Source organism: Lissotriton vulgaris, chromosome 1_1, assembly GCF_964263255.1.
Source record: "Lissotriton vulgaris chromosome 1_1, aLisVul1.2, whole genome shotgun sequence".
NCBI classification, from domain to species: Eukaryota; Metazoa; Chordata; class Amphibia; order Caudata; family Salamandridae; genus Lissotriton; species Lissotriton vulgaris.
In genome coordinates, this window is record NC_141685.1 from 251394490 (window position 1) to 251419367 (window position 24878).

At 43.7% G+C, this 24878-nt stretch overlaps 1 long non-coding RNA gene and 1 other non-coding gene across 2 annotated transcripts; both read right to left on the minus strand.

Annotated features, from left to right (window-relative positions):
• Positions 1–860: 860 nt before the first annotated feature.
• Positions 861–14327, minus strand: LOC147746791 (uncharacterized). The gene is made up of 2 exons (XR_015307492.1): positions 7156–14327; positions 861–3516 (listed from the first exon to the last, which is right to left on the minus strand). It is a non-coding gene; the product is annotated as an uncharacterized LOC147746791 (long non-coding RNA).
• Positions 14328–24272: 9945 nt separating this feature from the next.
• TRNAL-CAG (transfer RNA leucine (anticodon CAG)) lies at positions 24273–24355 on the minus strand. Its single transcript has one exon. It is a non-coding gene; the product is annotated as a tRNA-Leu (tRNA).
• Between the last annotated feature and the right edge of the window lie 523 nt (positions 24356–24878).

Sequence of the window (24878 nt, forward strand, 5' to 3'; positions counted from 1 at the left end):
TCCACTCCTTCTCACTGTCTTCTCTCTGTTCCAATCATCGACTGTCTCTTCTTCTCTCCCTGGCTCCAACTTCACTAACTGACTCCGCCTATGGAATGCTCTCTCCTCATGGAAAGTTCCAGCCAGCAGCCTCCTGTAATGGCTGGATTTTCTGTTTAGATGGGATCAGCCCCCAGGGGCCCCTATGACCCAGCCAAAACGTACTCACCTTCCGTCCTCAGGACCACCTATCCAGGCACCTGGTACCTACCTGAGGATAGGGAACTCGCAATATACAAGCTCATATTATCAAAAACACCACTAAATCTATAGGGATACTAAGAATACTCACTGATTACTAGGGATATCCATACCCTACACTACACTTATTCACATCAGTTGGCCTCGCGGTCACCCCGACCCAGACCGTTCTACCCTAGGGCAGATCTGACACACAATCTGGTGCGTCTACACACGGGCCTGCAGAACCCAATGCTCCCTTTTACACGTCAGTGTCCCTCCTGACGCTCTCACTTAGTTTTATACCACAATCCGGTGGCTTTACACGGCAGTATCCCTCCTGCCGTTCTCATTAACGCCGCGTGTCAAACGACGACCACATTCCTATGAACACCTATACATATATATATATATATTGGGATATTATCTCAGCTGTCTACTCGGGATGAAACTACAATAATAACTTTAGATGTGGGTCCAGATTATTGTGTATTACCTGCTCTTGGCATCAAAGGTCCACTCACTCCCTATTTATGTGATCACCACTCACCTGATTGGGATTACTCATCCATTCATGCGCCTAGCAAACACCTAGAAGTGCCATTTACCTTTAGTGAACAAGAATAGGGACTACACGCCAGTTAGTTATAAACTGGGGACATTTATTACAGTAATATAAACATTTATGCAAATCTAACAAAGGCTATAGGTAGAACACACCGCTTGAAAGAGAAGGATTACACATAACAGGAACACTCCGCTGAAAGGGAAAAGATTAAGTGTAGCTAATGTGATGAAAACAATATCACCTGATTAGTGTGAAGTCTTGTTCTAGCTGTCATCTGGGTTCCTCTCTCGTCTGTGCCTTGGCTCATCTCATGCTCTCTCTCCTCTCCTGCACTCTTGGGTACACCTCTGCGCTGATCGCTCTGTCTCTGGACTCCTCTCCCCCGCTCTGACTGTCTCTCCACTTTGCGTCTTCACTCTTTAATGGTTCCTGCCGCTCTGATCACCGTTCATTCTACTATCTTAGTCGCTCTTTCTCTGCGCCAATGTCCAATTCCATCTGCTCCCATAGGTTAATCCACGAGCTCTCCTCTATCTCTTCTAAAAGGCATTACTTCAGACTCCAGCTATTCACACTTCCTCCTGATAAACAACTGCTTCTGACTGCTTCCTTCAGTTCCAGCTCACTATTCAACTCAGCTCTTCTCCAGATTGAACCCTCTCTCTCTCTCTCTGCCAACTCCACTCCACTGCTCTCCTCTCTGCTGGACTCTCTCCTCGACTGACTCCTCGACTCCCCTCTGCTTGACTGACTGACTCCGCCTCTGCACTTCACAAATATAGAATGCTGTTTCCTCATGGAAAGTTCCATCCATCAGCCCTCCGCTTACCAGGTCTCTGCATCACCTCGCATCAAGGACACACACCAGCCGGCCGGCCTTTTGTTGTGTCTTCTACACAGAGAATAATACAGCCTACCGATAAGGGCTGGCCCAGACCGGTTCTCTCCAAGTGGAAAACAGCCTTAACTATAAACTTCGCCTTTGCCCTGAAAAGCCTCCCTGCTTCCATCAAGATGGAGTCTCTCTAGCTTTAGGCCTGAAAGGGGTGAAATGCTCCTTAGCTCTGTCAGAATACCTACATAAACCATACCAATATGTCTAATATGTCAAAGCCAATAGGCAATAGACAGGTTAAAGTCAAGAATAAAGGCATATTAAGCAGCTATCCTCTTCTAGGTCTGGAAAAAGGGCTTAAAAGGGCCAACACAGGCTAAGAATACCTATACTAGATGCGAGCAGGATTAATGATCTATATCACTTCTAAGTAAAGCCAAAAACTCTGCCATAACATTCCACCCTTAGATCCTTATCATGCGAGCATCTATATAAACAATAACATCCAAACAAACAAACATCAACACAATCTATCAACATAGGCTAAAAATACCTATCCTAGATGTGAGCAAGATTAAGATCTATATCACTGCTAAATATCCCTGCCATCCACCCTTAGATCCTTATCTTGCGAACATCTAACAAACAATAACATCTAAATAAACAAACATCAACACAATCTATCAACAAATCAAAACCTAAAAAACTCCCTAAAAACAATGACAACTTAAGGAAATTCCACCTGAAACTCAATTGTAGGGAATAGAAACCTAAAAACAAATCAAAGCACCCTTGACTCGAATGCTGAAACATATCTGAAATTGGATCTGATAACAACAGAAACTAACCAAAGCATCCTCAAACTAAATGTGCCTCAACTTCTAATGATAACTGGTGAAATCTAATGATGTAGGGACTTATGTGTTGAATAAAAACAGCAAGGGGCCTAAATGGGCCTACTTCGGACAACTTAAGGCTAAATAAGGCCTACCTACAGTTGTGAACTTAAAAACTAAATGTGTTTCAACTTCTAATGAGAAAACAAGAAAGGGCCTAAATGAGCCTTACGTACTATAGGCAACTTAAGCTAATGATGACTCATGAAACTATTGGTGTAGGTGCTAATATGTGAGATGAAAATAACAATAGGCCTAAATGAGGCCTACCTGCTGACATTAGTCAATTTAAGGTGAAATCTGAGAAATGAACATGACAAACTGTTGCAAGGTCTGGATAAACATTAACACATAATCATACTAAAAGACACACCACCCAGAACCATCTAAATTGTAAGGTAACCACCCTTTGATCAATTAAGGTGAAAATGCAAGAACAATAAAGAAAACTACAACCCCAGTCTACAAGATAACTAGTGTAACATCAAGCTTAAATCACACAGTGGAGCACATGTGTGCGCCATCATTGAAAAAAGTCCTTCATTTGGAAAAACTGTATTAGGTGACATATTATTTAAAAGTGGGGCCTGCTTGTACAAGGGATTATGAATCAAGTCCTTTTACAATCCTGTAACAAATAAAACATGTTTGGGTTTCATTTCTTTTTAAAAGTGGGGCCTGCTTGTCCAAGTTATTATTCAATGTCCAAATTCTTTTATAATACTGTTACAAATAAAACATTTTTTTTTCTTGTTCTTTAAAAGTGGGGCCTGATTGTCCAAGGGATTATTTAATGTCCAAATTCTTCAGTGTAGGCCACCACCCTGCATCATGGACACTTCTTCCAATGTGGCCATCCATCACCCGGTCTGGTCTGGTCTGGTCTGGTCTGGTTCCATCATCCAAAACAATAAACTAAAATAATAACATGAAAATAAAAAGCTAAAACAAATAAAGGGAGTGGGCAGATGCACGCACGCACCCCAACTGCAGCAATCCTAGAAACCAGAGAACAAGTATCATTATTCTTGTAAAATAAAATTTTCCATTTAAAAAGCACCCCGGGTGCCTTTCATTATTGAAAAGAAAATATCCTAATTAATTAAAAACATTCAAAATTTAACTTTTAGTAACATTGAGTGGGGCCTAACATACCCTAATCCTAACTAAGCCAGTCTCACCCTTCTGGGCAAGAGCCATGCTACAGTGTGAAAAAAAAAATTGTAATACTGCCAAATGATGACAGCATCAGCAGGGCACTGCAAGCCTCCCAATTTCCATGGTCAGAGTCTGAAGAGCTAGGCCACCCCGCCCTTAAATAAACAAGCCGTGCGCGGAAGAAAATTGGATTGTAGCCCATCATAACACACTGGGACGTGATCGAAACTTGCAGAATGAAGGGAAATTCATCTGCGCAGACCAGCTGGTCTGCCAAGGTCAAAAAACAAATTCCTTATGCCTGTTCTCATGGCCTGATTCTCAAACTAACGGAGGCTAATATTAATAAAAAAAAAAAAAAAAACAATTCTGTTACAGTGTATTGCCAATTAAAAAAGATCCAATTTTTTTAAAAAAAAGACGTTTGTCCAACTAATTCAACTAAAGGCAAGACATTTAAAGGGGAAACTACCTTTGGCATACAATATTATACATGTTGCATTTGAGAAACGAATTAACATGGTCCATATGTCAAAGAGAAATAATTTGTAAAACAACATATACATTTCAACATTGTATTTAAGTTCACATTTATAAAAACATACATTTTCATTTTACATTGGGGAAAATAATAATGTTACATTTTAACTTTTTTATTCAAAAGCACATGGTTGCCTCACACTAATTAAAAGCACATGTTACCACGCACTGTCGGGCAAGATTTATTATTCTAAACCTATTATTATTGCAACCATCACATTCCTGTCTAGATGGAAACCCCTCACAGAAATAATTAATGAAAACAGCCCGTAGCATGCATTCTAACGGGCCATCTTTTTAACATTTCACTCATTTTAAAAGAACACAGCTTTCTCCGTAAGGTTGATTTATAACCACATCAATTCCAAGGTGAACCCACACAAATTCGTAGACGCATTTCAAAAGGAATGTGAAATGAACAGAACCCTTCTCAAAACACAAGATGTTACCTTTCCGTCAAGAAACTGACAAAGCACGTAGGCTGACCAAGGAACCAAAAAAAAAAGTCAAAATCAAACCATCAAAAATCCTTAAAATAATTCACTGACTTTTATAGTCAGGTCAGATAACCATGCATGTTGACAGCATGTAAAAAATAAAGGCTGCCACCTCAACTCAAGATATTAACCCTTTGGCAGCTCAAATGGAAACATTTCCCAACGTCCAGTTATACATGGGAAAATCATTAGCACATTTCTTCACGTTTACAAATGACACGTACATATTTTCAAAAACGTTATCCCCAAGCACCCGAGAAAGATCCAGCTCTCTCCTGCCAAACGTAATGAGAACATGCCCTGTCCAAGCCATGACCACATGGCGCTATTCACAAGCCATATTTACAAGACAAGCCGTTCACAAACAACATTTCCAAGGCGCAATGCACAAGGAACACAACTGATTAACATGAGAACCTGCACCTCACAAGGCACATTAAAATGGCGCTATTCTAAAGCCATATTTACAAGACAGTAAACAAACTCAAAAAACAACACGCTTGTCACAAGGAATATATCCAAAGCACCATTCACAGGCAACACAACAGATCAACATGAGAACATGCACCTCATAAGGCACATTAAAATGGCGCTATTCTAAAGCCATATTTACAAGACAATAAACAAACTCAAAAAAACGACACGCTTTTCACAAGGAATATATTCAAAGCACCATTCACAAGCAACACAGCAGATCAACATGAGAACATGCACCTCACAAGGCACATTAAAATGGCGCTATTTACAAGTCATATTTACAAGGAGCTATATTCTAAAAACTCCACAGATCATATTAAAATGAACACATTTCACATTGCACAGCATAAGCAGATGCAGCAAGCAATTTAATGGGCAATTTAAAAGCACTTTTTACACACATTTATACAATTGGACCATCACAAAGATGTAACTGGCTTCCTCATGTAATGCCATCCTTCAACTCTGACAGTTTAAACACCAAGATGAAAACCATTCCTTCCACCCTGAATAAACCAAATGCCATGATGTAATACAATCTCCTCACGCTGCAACTGTTCAAGCCAATAGGTCTAACAGGCTACATAAACTGCAACATTACGCCAGATGGAACTAGCGTGCAGGGCACTCCCACACAACACATGGGAGACAATCTAAACACATGGCCAGGCACACAGAGTTCGTAAACTGTCCGACTACGCCAAAATGTAATTGGCGTTCATGGCACTCACTCAAAACACATGGGAACCTCTCTAAGCACATGGCCAGGCACACAGAGTTCGTAAACTGTCCGACTACGCCAAAATGTAATTGGCGTTCAGGGCACTCCCACACAACACATGGGAGACAATCTAAACACATGGCCAGGCACACAGAGTTCGTAAGATGCCGACTACGCCAAAATGTAATGTTTGGCGCTTACTCACAACACATGGGGTCACACAGAGTTCGTAAGATGCCGACTACGCCAAAATGTAATTGGCGTTCAGGGCACTCCCACACAACACATGGGAGACAATCTAAACACATGGCCAGGCACACAGAGTTCGTAAGATGCCGACTACGCCAAAATGTAATGGCTGGATTTTCTGTTTAGATGGGATCAGCCCCCAGGGGCCCCTATGACCCAGCCAAAACGTACTCACCTTCCGTCCTCAGGACCACCTATCCAGGCACCTGGTACCTACCTGAGGATAGGGAACTCGCAATATACAAGCTCATATTATCAAAAACACCACTAAATCTATAGGGATACTAAGAATACTCACTGATTACTAGGGATATCCATACCCTACACTACACTTATTCACATCAGTTGGCCTCGCGGTCACCCCGACCCAGACCGTTCTACCCTAGGGCAGATCTGACACACAATCTGGTGCGTCTACACACGGGCCTGCAGAACCCAATGCTCCCTTTTACACGTCAGTGTCCCTCCTGACGCTCTCACTTAGTTTTATACCACAATCCGGTGGCTTTACACGGCAGTATCCCTCCTGCCGTTCTCATTAACGCCGCGTGTCAAACGACGACCACATTCCTATGAACACCTATACATATATATATATATATTGGGATATTATCTCAGCTGTCTACTCGGGATGAAACTACAATAATAACTTTAGATGTGGGTCCAGATTATTGTGTATTACCTGCTCTTGGCATCAAAGGTCCACTCACTCCCTATTTATGTGATCACCACTCACCTGATTGGGATTACTCATCCATTCATGCGCCTAGCAAACACCTAGAAGTGCCATTTACCTTTAGTGAACAAGAATAGGGACTACACGCCAGTTAGTTATAAACTGGGGACATTTATTACAGTAATATAAACATTTATGCAAATCTAACAAAGGCTATAGGTAGAACACACCGCTTGAAAGAGAAGGATTACACATAACAGGAACACTCCGCTGAAAGGGAAAAGATTAAGTGTAGCTAATGTGATGAAAACAATATCACCTGATTAGTGTGAAGTCTTGTTCTAGCTGTCATCTGGGTTCCTCTCTCGTCTGTGCCTTGGCTCATCTCATGCTCTCTCTCCTCTCCTGCACTCTTGGGTACACCTCTGCGCTGATCGCTCTGTCTCTGGACTCCTCTCCCCCGCTCTGACTGTCTCTCCACTTTGCGTCTTCACTCTTTAATGGTTCCTGCCGCTCTGATCACCGTTCATTCTACTATCTTAGTCGCTCTTTCTCTGCGCCAATGTCCAATTCCATCTGCTCCCATAGGTTAATCCACGAGCTCTCCTCTATCTCTTCTAAAAGGCATTACTTCAGACTCCAGCTATTCACACTTCCTCCTGATAAACAACTGCTTCTGACTGCTTCCTTCAGTTCCAGCTCACTATTCAACTCAGCTCTTCTCCAGATTGAACCCTCTCTCTCTCTCTCTGCCAACTCCACTCCACTGCTCTCCTCTCTGCTGGACTCTCTCCTCGACTGACTCCTCGACTCCCCTCTGCTTGACTGACTGACTCCGCCTCTGCACTTCACAAATATAGAATGCTGTTTCCTCATGGAAAGTTCCATCCATCAGCCCTCCGCTTACCAGGTCTCTGCATCACCTCGCATCAAGGACACACACCAGCCGGCCGGCCTTTTGTTGTGTCTTCTACACAGAGAATAATACAGCCTACCGATAAGGGCTGGCCCAGACCGGTTCTCTCCAAGTGGAAAACAGCCTTAACTATAAACTTCGCCTTTGCCCTGAAAAGCCTCCCTGCTTCCATCAAGATGGAGTCTCTCTAGCTTTAGGCCTGAAAGGGGTGAAATGCTCCTTAGCTCTGTCAGAATACCTACATAAACCATACCAATATGTCTAATATGTCAAAGCCAATAGGCAATAGACAGGTTAAAGTCAAGAATAAAGGCATATTAAGCAGCTATCCTCTTCTAGGTCTGGAAAAAGGGCTTAAAAGGGCCAACACAGGCTAAGAATACCTATACTAGATGCGAGCAGGATTAATGATCTATATCACTTCTAAGTAAAGCCAAAAACTCTGCCATAACATTCCACCCTTAGATCCTTATCATGCGAGCATCTATATAAACAATAACATCCAAACAAACAAACATCAACACAATCTATCAACATAGGCTAAAAATACCTATCCTAGATGTGAGCAAGATTAAGATCTATATCACTGCTAAATATCCCTGCCATCCACCCTTAGATCCTTATCTTGCGAACATCTAACAAACAATAACATCTAAATAAACAAACATCAACACAATCTATCAACAAATCAAAACCTAAAAAACTCCCTAAAAACAATGACAACTTAAGGAAATTCCACCTGAAACTCAATTGTAGGGAATAGAAACCTAAAAACAAATCAAAGCACCCTTGACTCGAATGCTGAAACATATCTGAAATTGGATCTGATAACAACAGAAACTAACCAAAGCATCCTCAAACTAAATGTGCCTCAACTTCTAATGATAACTGGTGAAATCTAATGATGTAGGGACTTATGTGTTGAATAAAAACAGCAAGGGGCCTAAATGGGCCTACTTCGGACAACTTAAGGCTAAATAAGGCCTACCTACAGTTGTGAACTTAAAAACTAAATGTGTTTCAACTTCTAATGAGAAAACAAGAAAGGGCCTAAATGAGCCTTACGTACTATAGGCAACTTAAGCTAATGATGACTCATGAAACTATTGGTGTAGGTGCTAATATGTGAGATGAAAATAACAATAGGCCTAAATGAGGCCTACCTGCTGACATTAGTCAATTTAAGGTGAAATCTGAGAAATGAACATGACAAACTGTTGCAAGGTCTGGATAAACATTAACACATAATCATACTAAAAGACACACCACCCAGAACCATCTAAATTGTAAGGTAACCACCCTTTGATCAATTAAGGTGAAAATGCAAGAACAATAAAGAAAACTACAACCCCAGTCTACAAGATAACTAGTGTAACATCAAGCTTAAATCACACAGTGGAGCACATGTGTGCGCCATCATTGAAAAAAGTCCTTCATTTGGAAAAACTGTATTAGGTGACATATTATTTAAAAGTGGGGCCTGCTTGTACAAGGGATTATGAATCAAGTCCTTTTACAATCCTGTAACAAATAAAACATGTTTGGGTTTCATTTCTTTTTAAAAGTGGGGCCTGCTTGTCCAAGTTATTATTCAATGTCCAAATTCTTTTATAATACTGTTACAAATAAAACATTTTTTTTTCTTGTTCTTTAAAAGTGGGGCCTGATTGTCCAAGGGATTATTTAATGTCCAAATTCTTCAGTGTAGGCCACCACCCTGCATCATGGACACTTCTTCCAATGTGGCCATCCATCACCCGGTCTGGTCTGGTCTGGTCTGGTCTGGTTCCATCATCCAAAACAATAAACTAAAATAATAACATGAAAATAAAAAGCTAAAACAAATAAAGGGAGTGGGCAGATGCACGCACGCACCCCAACTGCAGCAATCCTAGAAACCAGAGAACAAGTATCATTATTCTTGTAAAATAAAATTTTCCATTTAAAAAGCACCCCGGGTGCCTTTCATTATTGAAAAGAAAATATCCTAATTAATTAAAAACATTCAAAATTTAACTTTTAGTAACATTGAGTGGGGCCTAACATACCCTAATCCTAACTAAGCCAGTCTCACCCTTCTGGGCAAGAGCCATGCTACAGTGTGAAAAAAAAAATTGTAATACTGCCAAATGATGACAGCATCAGCAGGGCACTGCAAGCCTCCCAATTTCCATGGTCAGAGTCTGAAGAGCTAGGCCACCCCGCCCTTAAATAAACAAGCCGTGCGCGGAAGAAAATTGGATTGTAGCCCATCATAACACACTGGGACGTGATCGAAACTTGCAGAATGAAGGGAAATTCATCTGCGCAGACCAGCTGGTCTGCCAAGGTCAAAAAACAAATTCCTTATGCCTGTTCTCATGGCCTGATTCTCAAACTAACGGAGGCTAATATTAATAAAAAAAAAAAAAAAAACAATTCTGTTACAGTGTATTGCCAATTAAAAAAGATCCAATTTTTTTAAAAAAAAGACGTTTGTCCAACTAATTCAACTAAAGGCAAGACATTTAAAGGGGAAACTACCTTTGGCATACAATATTATACATGTTGCATTTGAGAAACGAATTAACATGGTCCATATGTCAAAGAGAAATAATTTGTAAAACAACATATACATTTCAACATTGTATTTAAGTTCACATTTATAAAAACATACATTTTCATTTTACATTGGGGAAAATAATAATGTTACATTTTAACTTTTTTATTCAAAAGCACATGGTTGCCTCACACTAATTAAAAGCACATGTTACCACGCACTGTCGGGCAAGATTTATTATTCTAAACCTATTATTATTGCAACCATCACATTCCTGTCTAGATGGAAACCCCTCACAGAAATAATTAATGAAAACAGCCCGTAGCATGCATTCTAACGGGCCATCTTTTTAACATTTCACTCATTTTAAAAGAACACAGCTTTCTCCGTAAGGTTGATTTATAACCACATCAATTCCAAGGTGAACCCACACAAATTCGTAGACGCATTTCAAAAGGAATGTGAAATGAACAGAACCCTTCTCAAAACACAAGATGTTACCTTTCCGTCAAGAAACTGACAAAGCACGTAGGCTGACCAAGGAACCAAAAAAAAAAGTCAAAATCAAACCATCAAAAATCCTTAAAATAATTCACTGACTTTTATAGTCAGGTCAGATAACCATGCATGTTGACAGCATGTAAAAAATAAAGGCTGCCACCTCAACTCAAGATATTAACCCTTTGGCAGCTCAAATGGAAACATTTCCCAACGTCCAGTTATACATGGGAAAATCATTAGCACATTTCTTCACGTTTACAAATGACACGTACATATTTTCAAAAACGTTATCCCCAAGCACCCGAGAAAGATCCAGCTCTCTCCTGCCAAACGTAATGAGAACATGCCCTGTCCAAGCCATGACCACATGGCGCTATTCACAAGCCATATTTACAAGACAAGCCGTTCACAAACAACATTTCCAAGGCGCAATGCACAAGGAACACAACTGATTAACATGAGAACCTGCACCTCACAAGGCACATTAAAATGGCGCTATTCTAAAGCCATATTTACAAGACAGTAAACAAACTCAAAAAACAACACGCTTGTCACAAGGAATATATCCAAAGCACCATTCACAGGCAACACAACAGATCAACATGAGAACATGCACCTCATAAGGCACATTAAAATGGCGCTATTCTAAAGCCATATTTACAAGACAATAAACAAACTCAAAAAAACGACACGCTTTTCACAAGGAATATATTCAAAGCACCATTCACAAGCAACACAGCAGATCAACATGAGAACATGCACCTCACAAGGCACATTAAAATGGCGCTATTTACAAGTCATATTTACAAGGAGCTATATTCTAAAAACTCCACAGATCATATTAAAATGAACACATTTCACATTGCACAGCATAAGCAGATGCAGCAAGCAATTTAATGGGCAATTTAAAAGCACTTTTTACACACATTTATACAATTGGACCATCACAAAGATGTAACTGGCTTCCTCATGTAATGCCATCCTTCAACTCTGACAGTTTAAACACCAAGATGAAAACCATTCCTTCCACCCTGAATAAACCAAATGCCATGATGTAATACAATCTCCTCACGCTGCAACTGTTCAAGCCAATAGGTCTAACAGGCTACATAAACTGCAACATTACGCCAGATGGAACTAGCGTGCAGGGCACTCCCACACAACACATGGGAGACAATCTAAACACATGGCCAGGCACACAGAGTTCGTAAACTGTCCGACTACGCCAAAATGTAATTGGCGTTCATGGCACTCACTCAAAACACATGGGAACCTCTCTAAGCACATGGCCAGGCACACAGAGTTCGTAAACTGTCCGACTACGCCAAAATGTAATTGGCGTTCAGGGCACTCCCACACAACACATGGGAGACAATCTAAACACATGGCCAGGCACACAGAGTTCGTAAGATGCCGACTACGCCAAAATGTAATGTTTGGCGCTTACTCACAACACATGGGGTCACACAGAGTTCGTAAGATGCCGACTACGCCAAAATGTAATTGGCGTTCAGGGCACTCCCACACAACACATGGGAGACAATCTAAACACATGGCCAGGCACACAGAGTTCGTAAGATGCCGACTACGCCAAAATGTAATGGCTGGATTTTCTGTTTAGATGGGATCAGCCCCCAGGGGCCCCTATGACCCAGCCAAAACGTACTCACCTTCCGTCCTCAGGACCACCTATCCAGGCACCTGGTACCTACCTGAGGATAGGGAACTCGCAATATACAAGCTCATATTATCAAAAACACCACTAAATCTATAGGGATACTAAGAATACTCACTGATTACTAGGGATATCCATACCCTACACTACACTTATTCACATCAGTTGGCCTCGCGGTCACCCCGACCCAGACCGTTCTACCCTAGGGCAGATCTGACACACAATCTGGTGCGTCTACACACGGGCCTGCAGAACCCAATGCTCCCTTTTACACGTCAGTGTCCCTCCTGACGCTCTCACTTAGTTTTATACCACAATCCGGTGGCTTTACACGGCAGTATCCCTCCTGCCGTTCTCATTAACGCCGCGTGTCAAACGACGACCACATTCCTATGAACACCTATACATATATATATATATATTGGGATATTATCTCAGCTGTCTACTCGGGATGAAACTACAATAATAACTTTAGATGTGGGTCCAGATTATTGTGTATTACCTGCTCTTGGCATCAAAGGTCCACTCACTCCCTATTTATGTGATCACCACTCACCTGATTGGGATTACTCATCCATTCATGCGCCTAGCAAACACCTAGAAGTGCCATTTACCTTTAGTGAACAAGAATAGGGACTACACGCCAGTTAGTTATAAACTGGGGACATTTATTACAGTAATATAAACATTTATGCAAATCTAACAAAGGCTATAGGTAGAACACACCGCTTGAAAGAGAAGGATTACACATAACAGGAACACTCCGCTGAAAGGGAAAAGATTAAGTGTAGCTAATGTGATGAAAACAATATCACCTGATTAGTGTGAAGTCTTGTTCTAGCTGTCATCTGGGTTCCTCTCTCGTCTGTGCCTTGGCTCATCTCATGCTCTCTCTCCTCTCCTGCACTCTTGGGTACACCTCTGCGCTGATCGCTCTGTCTCTGGACTCCTCTCCCCCGCTCTGACTGTCTCTCCACTTTGCGTCTTCACTCTTTAATGGTTCCTGCCGCTCTGATCACCGTTCATTCTACTATCTTAGTCGCTCTTTCTCTGCGCCAATGTCCAATTCCATCTGCTCCCATAGGTTAATCCACGAGCTCTCCTCTATCTCTTCTAAAAGGCATTACTTCAGACTCCAGCTATTCACACTTCCTCCTGATAAACAACTGCTTCTGACTGCTTCCTTCAGTTCCAGCTCACTATTCAACTCAGCTCTTCTCCAGATTGAACCCTCTCTCTCTCTCTCTGCCAACTCCACTCCACTGCTCTCCTCTCTGCTGGACTCTCTCCTCGACTGACTCCTCGACTCCCCTCTGCTTGACTGACTGACTCCGCCTCTGCACTTCACAAATATAGAATGCTGTTTCCTCATGGAAAGTTCCATCCATCAGCCCTCCGCTTACCAGGTCTCTGCATCACCTCGCATCAAGGACACACACCAGCCGGCCGGCCTTTTGTTGTGTCTTCTACACAGAGAATAATACAGCCTACCGATAAGGGCTGGCCCAGACCGGTTCTCTCCAAGTGGAAAACAGCCTTAACTATAAACTTCGCCTTTGCCCTGAAAAGCCTCCCTGCTTCCATCAAGATGGAGTCTCTCTAGCTTTAGGCCTGAAAGGGGTGAAATGCTCCTTAGCTCTGTCAGAATACCTACATAAACCATACCAATATGTCTAATATGTCAAAGCCAATAGGCAATAGACAGGTTAAAGTCAAGAATAAAGGCATATTAAGCAGCTATCCTCTTCTAGGTCTGGAAAAAGGGCTTAAAAGGGCCAACACAGGCTAAGAATACCTATACTAGATGCGAGCAGGATTAATGATCTATATCACTTCTAAGTAAAGCCAAAAACTCTGCCATAACACCTCCTCCCACCGATTCCATGTACCAGGCTCCTTGCGCTAGACGCTCCCACAGTGACCAGCTGCTTGTTTCGTCTAGAGACCTGAGCCCAGAGACACTTCCTGATTAGATTCAGCTCTGGCCGGTTCTCTCCAGTTCGCAAAGGGCGAACAACACCTCATAACTAAAACATCACCTTTACCCTGCAAGCATCTCAGTCTGTAGGGACAGAAAGCAAAATGGAGTCTCTCTCGTTCTGGGCCTTGTAGGCCTGAGAAGGATGAAATAACACTTAGCTCTGTCAGAGTACATACACAAACCATACCATAAAGTCAGGACTACAGGATCCACCCTCTACTTTAGGTATGATGATGAAAGGACACATAATTATGTCAAAGCCAATAGGCAATAGATGGATTAGAGTCAAGAATAAGGGATCTATCATCATATTAAGCAGCTACCCTCTAGTTTATGCTTCTAGGTTCTGAAAAAGGCCTAAAAAGGACCAACACAAGGCAAGAATAGAGATTCAGGATGGTAGCAAGCTTAAAGCCACCATCACTCAGAAATAGAGCCAAAAATACGGTCACTACAACATGTAACATCTTGCATGATAAGTAAAGAAACATTACCAATCTAGCGCGTGTATCCTTAGTAGCTGGATTTCCCCAATAACCATGGAAAGTCAGTACAAAAGATTGTTTCCGAAGGAGTAAAATACAATTAAAAGATGGAGATTATGTTATTTGCTGTGCAGCTTATGGTCGACGTCAGCATTTGCCATATAAACCATCACCTAAAATCGACAAGTAAAAATATTTACTACGTTGCTTTTTAAAGATCAACCACTAGTTGGCAAAATAAGATACAACATGGGAATCTAGATTTTTGTTTAATTCTACAAATACACATGGAATAAAGACGATCATGTTGTGGAAAAATTAATGCTTTGGTGAATTTGCAGCCGCAGCAAGCTCTATAGTGGCCCCGGATTTCCTTGAGGGAATAAGTGGGTAAACACTGGTACTGCTCGAAACGCAGGAGTCAGTAAGAGAAAGGCATTGCCTGTGGTCCTGCAACCGGTAGTGGTGGGCGCGCAGCAGTAATCACGCCATATGGCGCCTCTGCTCAATCGCGCGCCCGCGCACATGCACTGCAAGCTGTAGCCGGCGGTAGCATTTTTTGAAGCCCTTCCTTGAAGTCTCGACAGAGCAGCGTAAGCGCTGAGTCAGGCGAGACCTAAAAAGGACAGCAAGAGGCACAAACGAAAAAGATGTGTGTTTTTTCAAGCCCATATCCTAGATACCACATGTCTTTCTTTTATTGTCTGGCTTTCCACTAAAAAGAAAGCATTTTCACGCAAATGGAATGTACTTTTTTTAATTACAATCTTAGATCAGTCAATAAAAAACATGTTGCCTGCATCATTCTGTACTCGTGCACGTGTTGGTGCATGCGCATGCAAGCCATAACACATGTGGACTCCTACAGCATGACATAACCACCAATAGCGGACAAATCGTCACAACTTTTTTTCCAAACTATGGTAGAATGTGTCTGCGATGGGAACCTTGGAACTATTCGGAAAGTCACCCCCAGACTGTTGGAAGACTGTGTGATAATAATTTAATGTAACATATCAGGAACCTATAACGTATAATATCATCAGGAACAAGTTGGGGATTGACGAGGCTGGACGGAGCCCCCCATTAATTTTATGGAGGGGCCACTGTCCCCCTTAGTTCGAGGCTGAAGGAGGCTCGATGGTGCCCCTTCTTTAACAAACAGGACCAAAAGGTCTGAATACAGCACTGTAGAAGCATCATGGGTACATTTGACATCTAACCGCGCAGGTGACCATTAACAGTAGGGAAACAGTTATGGTTATGATTGGCTGGGTGTCCGGGTCTCTTCTGAATAGAAATATTAGAGGAAATGCCATTCTAGAGCTCATTACATCTATGTTTCCGGGTCCTTGACCAGTTATTTACCTATAAGATATATCAACCAATCACAGGACAGCAAAACAAAACATGAAATGCAAACTAACTCCACCCACCCTCAGCCGGGAACCATAAGATGGTTAAAAAGCATGTCAGTACTGGAGTTCCTGTCCATCAATGTGTCTTGGATGTTATTCTCAATCGCAGGAAAGAGCCAGACAAGATTAATATTCCTTGATTCATGTCTAAGCTATATCCGCTAGAGGGATTGGAGAAGATACTGCGGAGTCTGTCCATGTTGATCCTATCGCTGCAGGCCTTGCTGGCAGACCTCCTATATCGGAGGAGAACATTTTAAAGGAGCCTGCAGACAAGGAAGTGGATGCAGCTTTGGAAAAGGTTTATGAAGGATCTCATTTGGTTCTTCTCTCTGCAATCCATGGGGATTACACGGCTCAGTTACTTCTGTCTGCCTTTCAAGAATCGGTTAAAGCCACGCAGGATGGCTATCAACTCCCAGACCAGGTACAGAATATGGAGAAAAAAGTTGAATTTCTTTGGCTATCTCTTGTGATGAGGTCAGGTCATTTCCTCTCTTGGTTGGAAACTGGGGAGAAAGTGGTTACAAATACCATGCGATTACTCTCTGCCCAAATCTAGTGCCCCTGGTTGATTCTGGTAATTTATTTATCGATGTGCTCATAACTCCTGGCAGTTTTCGCTGTTGCCTTAATTCGCCTGCAATGTGGATCAAATTGCCAGTCTTTATTCGCACTCTAATCATTACGCGTACTATACACACCGGTATGCAGCATCTTCAATATGACAGGTTTCCTGCAATACTGACGGTCCTTTCCTACGGCTGTTCCTTACTAATTATCACAATTCTCACTTCTGCCTCATCCAAGATGGCACGTGTGGGTCTGCACACCATTCATCCCCATGACCATGTTATTTACTACGCATGCGTGTCTTACTGCTCTCCCCAAACGGTTCCCCTGCACATGCCACTGGTGTCCCTCGAGCTCCAGGATTCCGTGGACATCGATCCCGGTTGACTATCAGCGGGTCCTTATAACCCGCCACTCGGCTCCCATACAGGCGAATTGATTAACTTACTAATACCACTCGCTGTCTTATTTTCTCCTTCTGGATGCTCCCTTCCGGTGCATCGTTCGCGGAAGATGGCTACCACTACAAGACATCAGTTCCTTTTCCAGTCTAAGTATCTATCAGCCATCAGTCTACCACTTGTCACCTATCCACTGCGGTTTTTTACCACTCATAGTGGCACAGTAATTTAATAACTGGGTTATCTTTTTTAGATTGTACTTACCCCACACTAGGAGATTCCGGTATAAGCCTGGATTACATACAAGGATGCAGTCTGCCAAGCCCAGAGCACTGGTACTCAAGCACTGGTACCCATCGAGGTGATGAGCGCTGCGGAGCATCTATTGCAGAAAGTCCTTGATATCCAGTCAGCCTGTCCTGAGCACTGGTACGCAACAGCGTGATGTGCGCTTAAATGCTGCAAAGCATCAGTTGGATAACGCCTGAGGATGCAGTCTGCCAAGCCCGAGCACTGGTACCCATCGTGGTGAAGAGCGCTGCAGAGCATCTATTGCAGAAAGCCCTTGGTATCCAGTCTGCCAGTCCTGAGATGTGGTGCGCAGCAGGGAGTTGAGCACCTGAGCTCCTGGAAGCATCAGATGGACAAACTCCTGACTATTTACTCTACAAATCCCATAGGCACCGGTACTTCTTAGGGTGACCAGCGCCAAAAGACTGCTTCCACTCAGTGTGCCAAGTGATGGCCACCTCACTGCATCCAAGACTACAGCACATACTGTATCCCAGTCCCCAAACCTCCTGCGTGCACCTGAGCATCCATGTGCCAAACACCTGACTATCAGGGAGACGAGCTGCCGGGAAAATCTGGGCTAAACTTTCCAGGTCACTGCCACTGAGGGGCTGGCAGCTTCAAAGGAGTCCTTAAAAATGTGGGCATACCAACCCTACCGTATTCTACTGATTGCGTGGAATGAATGAGTCCAACAATGTCCAGGAGATTTTGAGGACTCTGGACTGTTTGCTAGGCTGAATAGCTGATGACATCTTTTATACCACAGCCTACCATTATTGTGGCCTCATGGGATCCTTGTCTAGACCCCGGGGTCTAGGGGTGTCTCTGTATGCGATTTGAATCTTCCTGTGATGATATATTGGTACATATGAGGTAGTCTGCAGGATGTGTCCTGTTGGCATTTTGAATGCACAGCATTCTGTAGGGATGTATGACATTACAACGCATGCTTTTACCACGCATGCCTTCACAACGCATAGCGCTTTGGGGTGCTGGATAGTGAAAAGTTTAACTTACTATTCCAACTCCAGTCCCCGTGGACACTAGGGAAGGTGTTGGATAGTAAATTAAACGTATTCCCTATCCTAGAGCGCCCCCCAGCGCAATGCGTTGTAATGGTTTGCGTTGTAAAAGTTGCGTCATAAAGGCACTGCGTGGTAAAAGTTGCGTTGTAAAGGATGCTTCCCATTCTGTAGACCTCATAGGTCCCATTTTTTTAGTCCCTGGCTAAGCAATTAAAGAGACATTTAAAAGAAGCACTGTGTATAAGCATGCACACTATGCCGTGGTGTGACACACACATCGCACAGAAACGTGTAACTACTCTACAGTACTTGACAGTCAAGTCCCTAATGCAGAAAAAAACACTAATTCTCCAGTTATACGTAACTAACCTGGGCATTACTACCACCGCTATATGCCCCCACATATTACATCAATGGTGACAAATGAAATCAATGGCGGTGCAAGTTTTGCTTGTGTCATTTATGCATCACTGGTGAATTTCACATTTTTTTTAAAGCTGTATTTTTACTATTAGAATACCTATGTATAACTCCACTTTAAACGTTGTTATTTTCAGTGAACAGTATATATGTATGAGTGTATCGGACCCCTGGATAAGTGTTGTGCATCTCTGAATTACACAAATGCACACACTGGATTATTTCTCATTTTTTTTCTCCTGCACACTAAACTTAGCAACACTATATAAACTCCTGTCCAGTCATTGTCCCAGCTCAGTGATGGTGTTATGCTTTACAACGCATTCTTGTCTCCTGAGACCACGGGTCCTCTTTATCTCGTGGTTCAGAGGTTCTGAAAACCTTATTAATCCAAGATGGTGTACCTGTGTCATATATTTTCTTTCAGATCCCACAGGGGAGAGCACTATCGATCCGTCTCTTCCGCTCCCTTTGCAATGTACTCCTGTAAAGTCGCAAACAATCAGTTTCTCTAAATCACTTTTTCATAGCTCTTCTTGGACTCTAGAGCGTCACGCCTGTCGTGGGGCGGGACTTCCGTCTTCTGCGGGAAGCCCGCGCCCACGGAGTCGCTGGCCCAGATGAGCAGAGGTGACGCAGGGCTCCCATGCCAGAGGGAGAGCCCCGCGGTGGCTGCAGAAGTAAGAAGGCAGGAGTGGCGGCTGAGGCCATTGATTCTGTGAGTGGGACTTAGTTGTACCGTGGGATCTGGGGGGCGGCGGCGTGTGTGTGTGCGTGTGTGTGTGTGTGTGTGTGCGTGTGCTTGCGCATGTGTGTGTGTGTGTGTGTGTGGGGGGTGTGTGTGCGCATGTGTCTGTCATCAGCTCACTGTACCACGCACAAAAACGGTAGCCTGGGGTGACAGACGCTTTGTTGTTACGGCAGCCAGACTCTGGAACTCTCTCCCTTTGGAGATAAGAGAGTGCCAGTCCTTGCTTCCTTTTAGGAAGAGGCTAAAGACTTGGCTGTTCAATCAGTAATCCTGTTCATAGATTTTGCCTGCGGTCCGCAGCGCCGAGACGCCCCAGGGCATTTGTGCGCGTTACAAATTAAAAAAATAAATAAATAAATAAATATGTGTGTGTGCATGTGTGTGTGTGTGTGTGTGTGTGTGTGTGTGCGCGCATGTGTGTGTGTGTGCGCGTGTCTGCGTGCGCGCGTCTGTGTGTGTGCGTGTGTGTGTGTGTGTGGGCGCGTGCGTGTGTCTGTGTGTGTGTGTGCGCGTGTGTGTGATTGATTGCAGGAGGCTGTCTTGCCTCGGAAGCGGGACAGGAAATGTGCACAGCGCGTGGGTGTACATGCGCGTACACCTGCTCAAATCGCAATGCGCGTGCCCATCTCCTGTCCCGCTTCCGAGGCAAGACAGCAAGTCCCTAACAATAGAGCTCGCTGGAGACCGCAGCGGTTTGCGCTGCTCACCCAAGCTCGACTTAAAAAGGAGCTCCCTTTATGTAAGATCTAAAGATAAATAAATGGGGTGTTCGCCTATAAATAATGATCTATAACTGACGATTTTGCTAACTCATTTTTTGTAAATCTTCACAGTGCTCAACAAATAATGCTTTGACCTCTGTTTTGTCAGCTTTGATTAAACTGCTAGTTTCAGTATTGAAAGAAGAAAGCCCCAGACTTGCAAAATTGTCACGAAAATATCTCAGCCATGGGATATGAAAGACCTTACCCAGGTTGAGACAATCAAGAATGATTTCCCTGCATAGCATTACGGCAGGGTTTGTCCACCGGCTAACTTATAATAAAAGAGGCACCATTAGGACCTTATCAGAGACAAAACCCTGTTTTAATTCAGAATGGATGACATAACTAGAGGTAGTGTGAGGCAGGGTTAACATCCGACGGAAAAACTGGTTTTCCTCAGCCTGCAGAGTCCCCAAGCTCCAGCACCACAGGTAGCGGTGCTGATGCACTGAGAATTATACACCTTCTGTGCTGGCAAAAGAGTCTCTGTAAGCAAACACAAGGAGGGGATGGGCGGAGGGAGTGTCTGAAACTTTTCAGACACTCACCCCCCCGTCGCAGATCTGGGTTGATTCCATCATAGTTCTTTAGCTCACTTCGCCACCCCAGTTGTGACTCAGCCATATGCAAATCAGTCTTGACCCTGTGCCTCCTGGGAACAGTCCAGCCCGAACTGCCAAGCCATGCCTTCCCTGGACCGGAAACAAGCTTCGTCAGATCGGTTTTGGGGTGACACCCCTCATCAGCCAGGCTAGCTTGAATCCAGTGGCAAAGTGAGCAATCCGGTCCCAGGATGCTTGTTTCTGGTCCATGGACGCACTTAAAATCAGACCCATCTGTGTACATACGAGGCGACTGGGACAGGGGTGTGGTGGCCTGCGGTTCTGGCTGCTAAGTCGCTCTCACTTCATCCTGGTTTCTTCTTTCTCCGTGTGGAACCATGGGGCTTTTAACAGCCGCGTGACCTTCTCCACTGGGATTTACTATAATTTAACAAGCATTTACAATGCAACGGTCTCGCCTTTGAAAAGGTTAGAGCTATTGGCATTGTAAATGACAAAATGTGTATTTATGTGTTGGTTTTGAAAACAGATAAATAAATGGCACTGTCATTTACAATGCCAATAGCTTAATTTCTAGCAAATGCCACACACAAACACAGACCCACACAGAGTCCCACACACATACATACCTACAGAGCCACACATACACAGAGCCACACACACACATACACAGAGCCACATACAGACACACACCCAGCTACAAACACACACACAGCCACACACACACACACTTCATCCACCCACTAAGTCCATCCACCTAGCCACCACTCAATTCATCCACTGACTCCACGCACCCAACCACACCTTGTCAGGGGTAGTAAGCACTATATAAATACAGTTACAAAACAATACATAAAACGAACTTGTGCAAGTACATGACAGCCTGCGCGACACTGCTTGCGCAGTGAACGCCAGGCTTCGACCTAAAAAGTAAAGTTCATTAAGCGCCCTCAGATCAAAGGGCTCGCCCACTCCTCCCACCGTCGCCAGGAATCTTATTAAAAAGTGGACGGCTGTGCCAGGCCAAGGGCCTATCTTAGCAAAGGCTGGCTCTATCTGGGAGGCACACTGCTTCTGTCCAATAAAAGCATGTAATCCTGCCCTCCAAAATCTGGGCGGAGCCAAACCCCTTATCTGAAGCACCACTGAAAGCTCTTTTTTAGGTAGATAACATAAGGTCGGGAGAGAGCTGCGTTTTGAAGCAAGACCTAAAATGGCCCTACAGACTGGCGTTGCTAGAAAAGCCTCTTTGTGGGGGGCTATCCTCCGCACTTCCACCTTTTCACAGTTTTATATATCACAAACTCCATTGGAAGGTATTGAGCGCTTTACATGAACACCAGTTACCTTACACAAGGGCACATTCATTTTTGGTAGGCATGTGATTTGCCCAGACTCACAGGATGCTGAGCTGACGCCGAGGCTTGAACCTGGTTTCCCAGCTCCAAAGTCGGCAGCTCTGCCCGCTACGCCACACCCTGCCCCTTGCTCTTAAAATTTCTGTGAGGGATTTTGTTTCGCGGAGTTGGTGAATGGCCCGTGGGATCAGGTTCTAGGAAACGACCCCTTGACACCCACGAATACGACAGTGTGGGTAGGAACGAAAAAAAAGTGAAGATGAAAGGAGGCAGCGAGCTGTGGGGGCTGGCTGGGAGGGAGGGCGGGGGATAAACAAGGCCACGGACAGTGGGCGGGCGGGAGGGAGGAGGCACAGACAGTGGGCGGGAGGAAGGGAAAAGGCACGGACAGGAGGCGGGAACAAATGGATCGCTGACAACGGGAGGAGGGCGGGAGGATGGAAAACGCAGACAATGAGGGGTGTAACTCCTCGGCGAGAGGGAGGGTGTGGGGGCGGGACTTAAAAAAAGACAGGGAAACGCCCCAGAATCGCGTCCTGACGTGGAAAGAGTGATTGACAGCCAATCTCTTCCAATGACTAGCCTACTTTTATGGAGCTAGCCAATGGAAGAGGAGGCGTACAAAGCCCCATACTGTAGGATCATAAGATTTCGCCTGCGCGAGCACTGCTGCTCAGTGCTACGGCGCCAGGCGAAACCTAAAAATTTGACCATGCACCCATAGACAATGGCAGGATAACGTAGAAAGCGTGTCTGCCAGCGTGGTTTCCAAATCCTAAGAACTGCTCAGAGTTTAGCCCGATATGATCCCAGGCCTGCGGGGGTGGGGGGGGAGGTTGGGGGGGGATGAGTAAATGTGCAAAGAATAGATTGTTTAACATAACAGTTTGTGATGCGCGCAGGCGCTTGGGCAGCGCTCCACAAATAATATACAACTTGTGCAGCTTAGCCAGGGTCCCAGATTGAGGTCATTTTACAGGAGATTTGCAACATTTTGGGCGACTTGACCCAAGCCTTCCTTGTTTCATAAAGTTCAAATGATTAGATATGTAAGCATCATTATTATTTGAACACCAGATTGTGTATTCCTAAAAAAAATCACTGCTTTGCATTTACAGAATAGTAACATATTAAACATACATTGTATACATGCATTCTATTTAGCAATAACCGAATCTCAACGTTGACTGTAAAGGAGTTTCATTCCCTTTAAAGTGCTGGGTATGCTAGGAGCGTGACGTCACTTCCTGTGAAGTCACTCGACGTGACATCTTTTCTAATTAGTCCCCTGCTAATTTAGGACCCGTGCCCTGCTTACCATATCTAAGATGTGTCCGTCCACCTGTCCGCTTCACGTTCCAGTAAAAGAAATACATCAGCTGCTGCCACTGAGTCCAGGCTATGTAGCGAGAGTGACCTTCGGTGAAGTATTTTAAAGATCGACCGCCATCTTGTGGATGATCAAGGGAATGATTATGAAGGGAGAGTACGAATGGCGCCAAATATGTAATGCAAAGAAAAGCAGCTGCAAGTGAAAGTTAAAGAAAGGCAATTCTAAATCTCGCGTGAAGTATTCTTTGGGTGGAGTAAAATGACGTACTGCACGTGCTTTTAATATATCGCATAAAATCGTGAAAAGCAACTTTTGTTCAAAAGATTGTATCGCTTTGTCAATCGTGATTAAAAGTTCTCTAGTGGTTTTACTTTTCCAGTATGTGTAAATGCTAAATTTGTTTTACTAAAATAAGAAAGATATTTTAACCCCAAAAACATGTCAGAAGTGGGATTCGAACCCACGCCTCCAGAGGAGACTGCGACCTGAACGCAGCGCCTTAGACCACTCGGCCATCCTGACATCTGTCTTCCTGGGCAGAGTGTGCGCTACAGATTGTGAAAATAGTGGAATGATACTTCAATGTTATAGTACTTGGAAATATAATTGGACCCTAATACATTACTCTGGGGCTGCATTTCTTTGAAACATACAAGTAATTTGTCCACTCTGTACTGACTGACCAATTCCCGCAGCCCCTCGATGAACTGCTTAGCACATGATGCTATTAGACCATATCAGGTGCCCTGTCTTATACAGACCCACTGACACCTGACGTCACCAGTCAGGCTTCAAGACACATAACTCAACCCAGCCAGGCTCAGCATATTATAAGAAAGCTTGGTACTGGTATGGACCAAGTGGGTATGTGATATGTCTTATGGTTGGCATTGAGACCAACATAGACATGCTATCTGGATGTGCTTCATACATTGTATTGTATTGTATTGTATTGTAATTGCATTTATATAGCGCTTACTACCCCTGACAAAGCGTCGAAGCGCTTTTTCCGGGACCCATAGGGTATTAGTGTTGAATTATGATA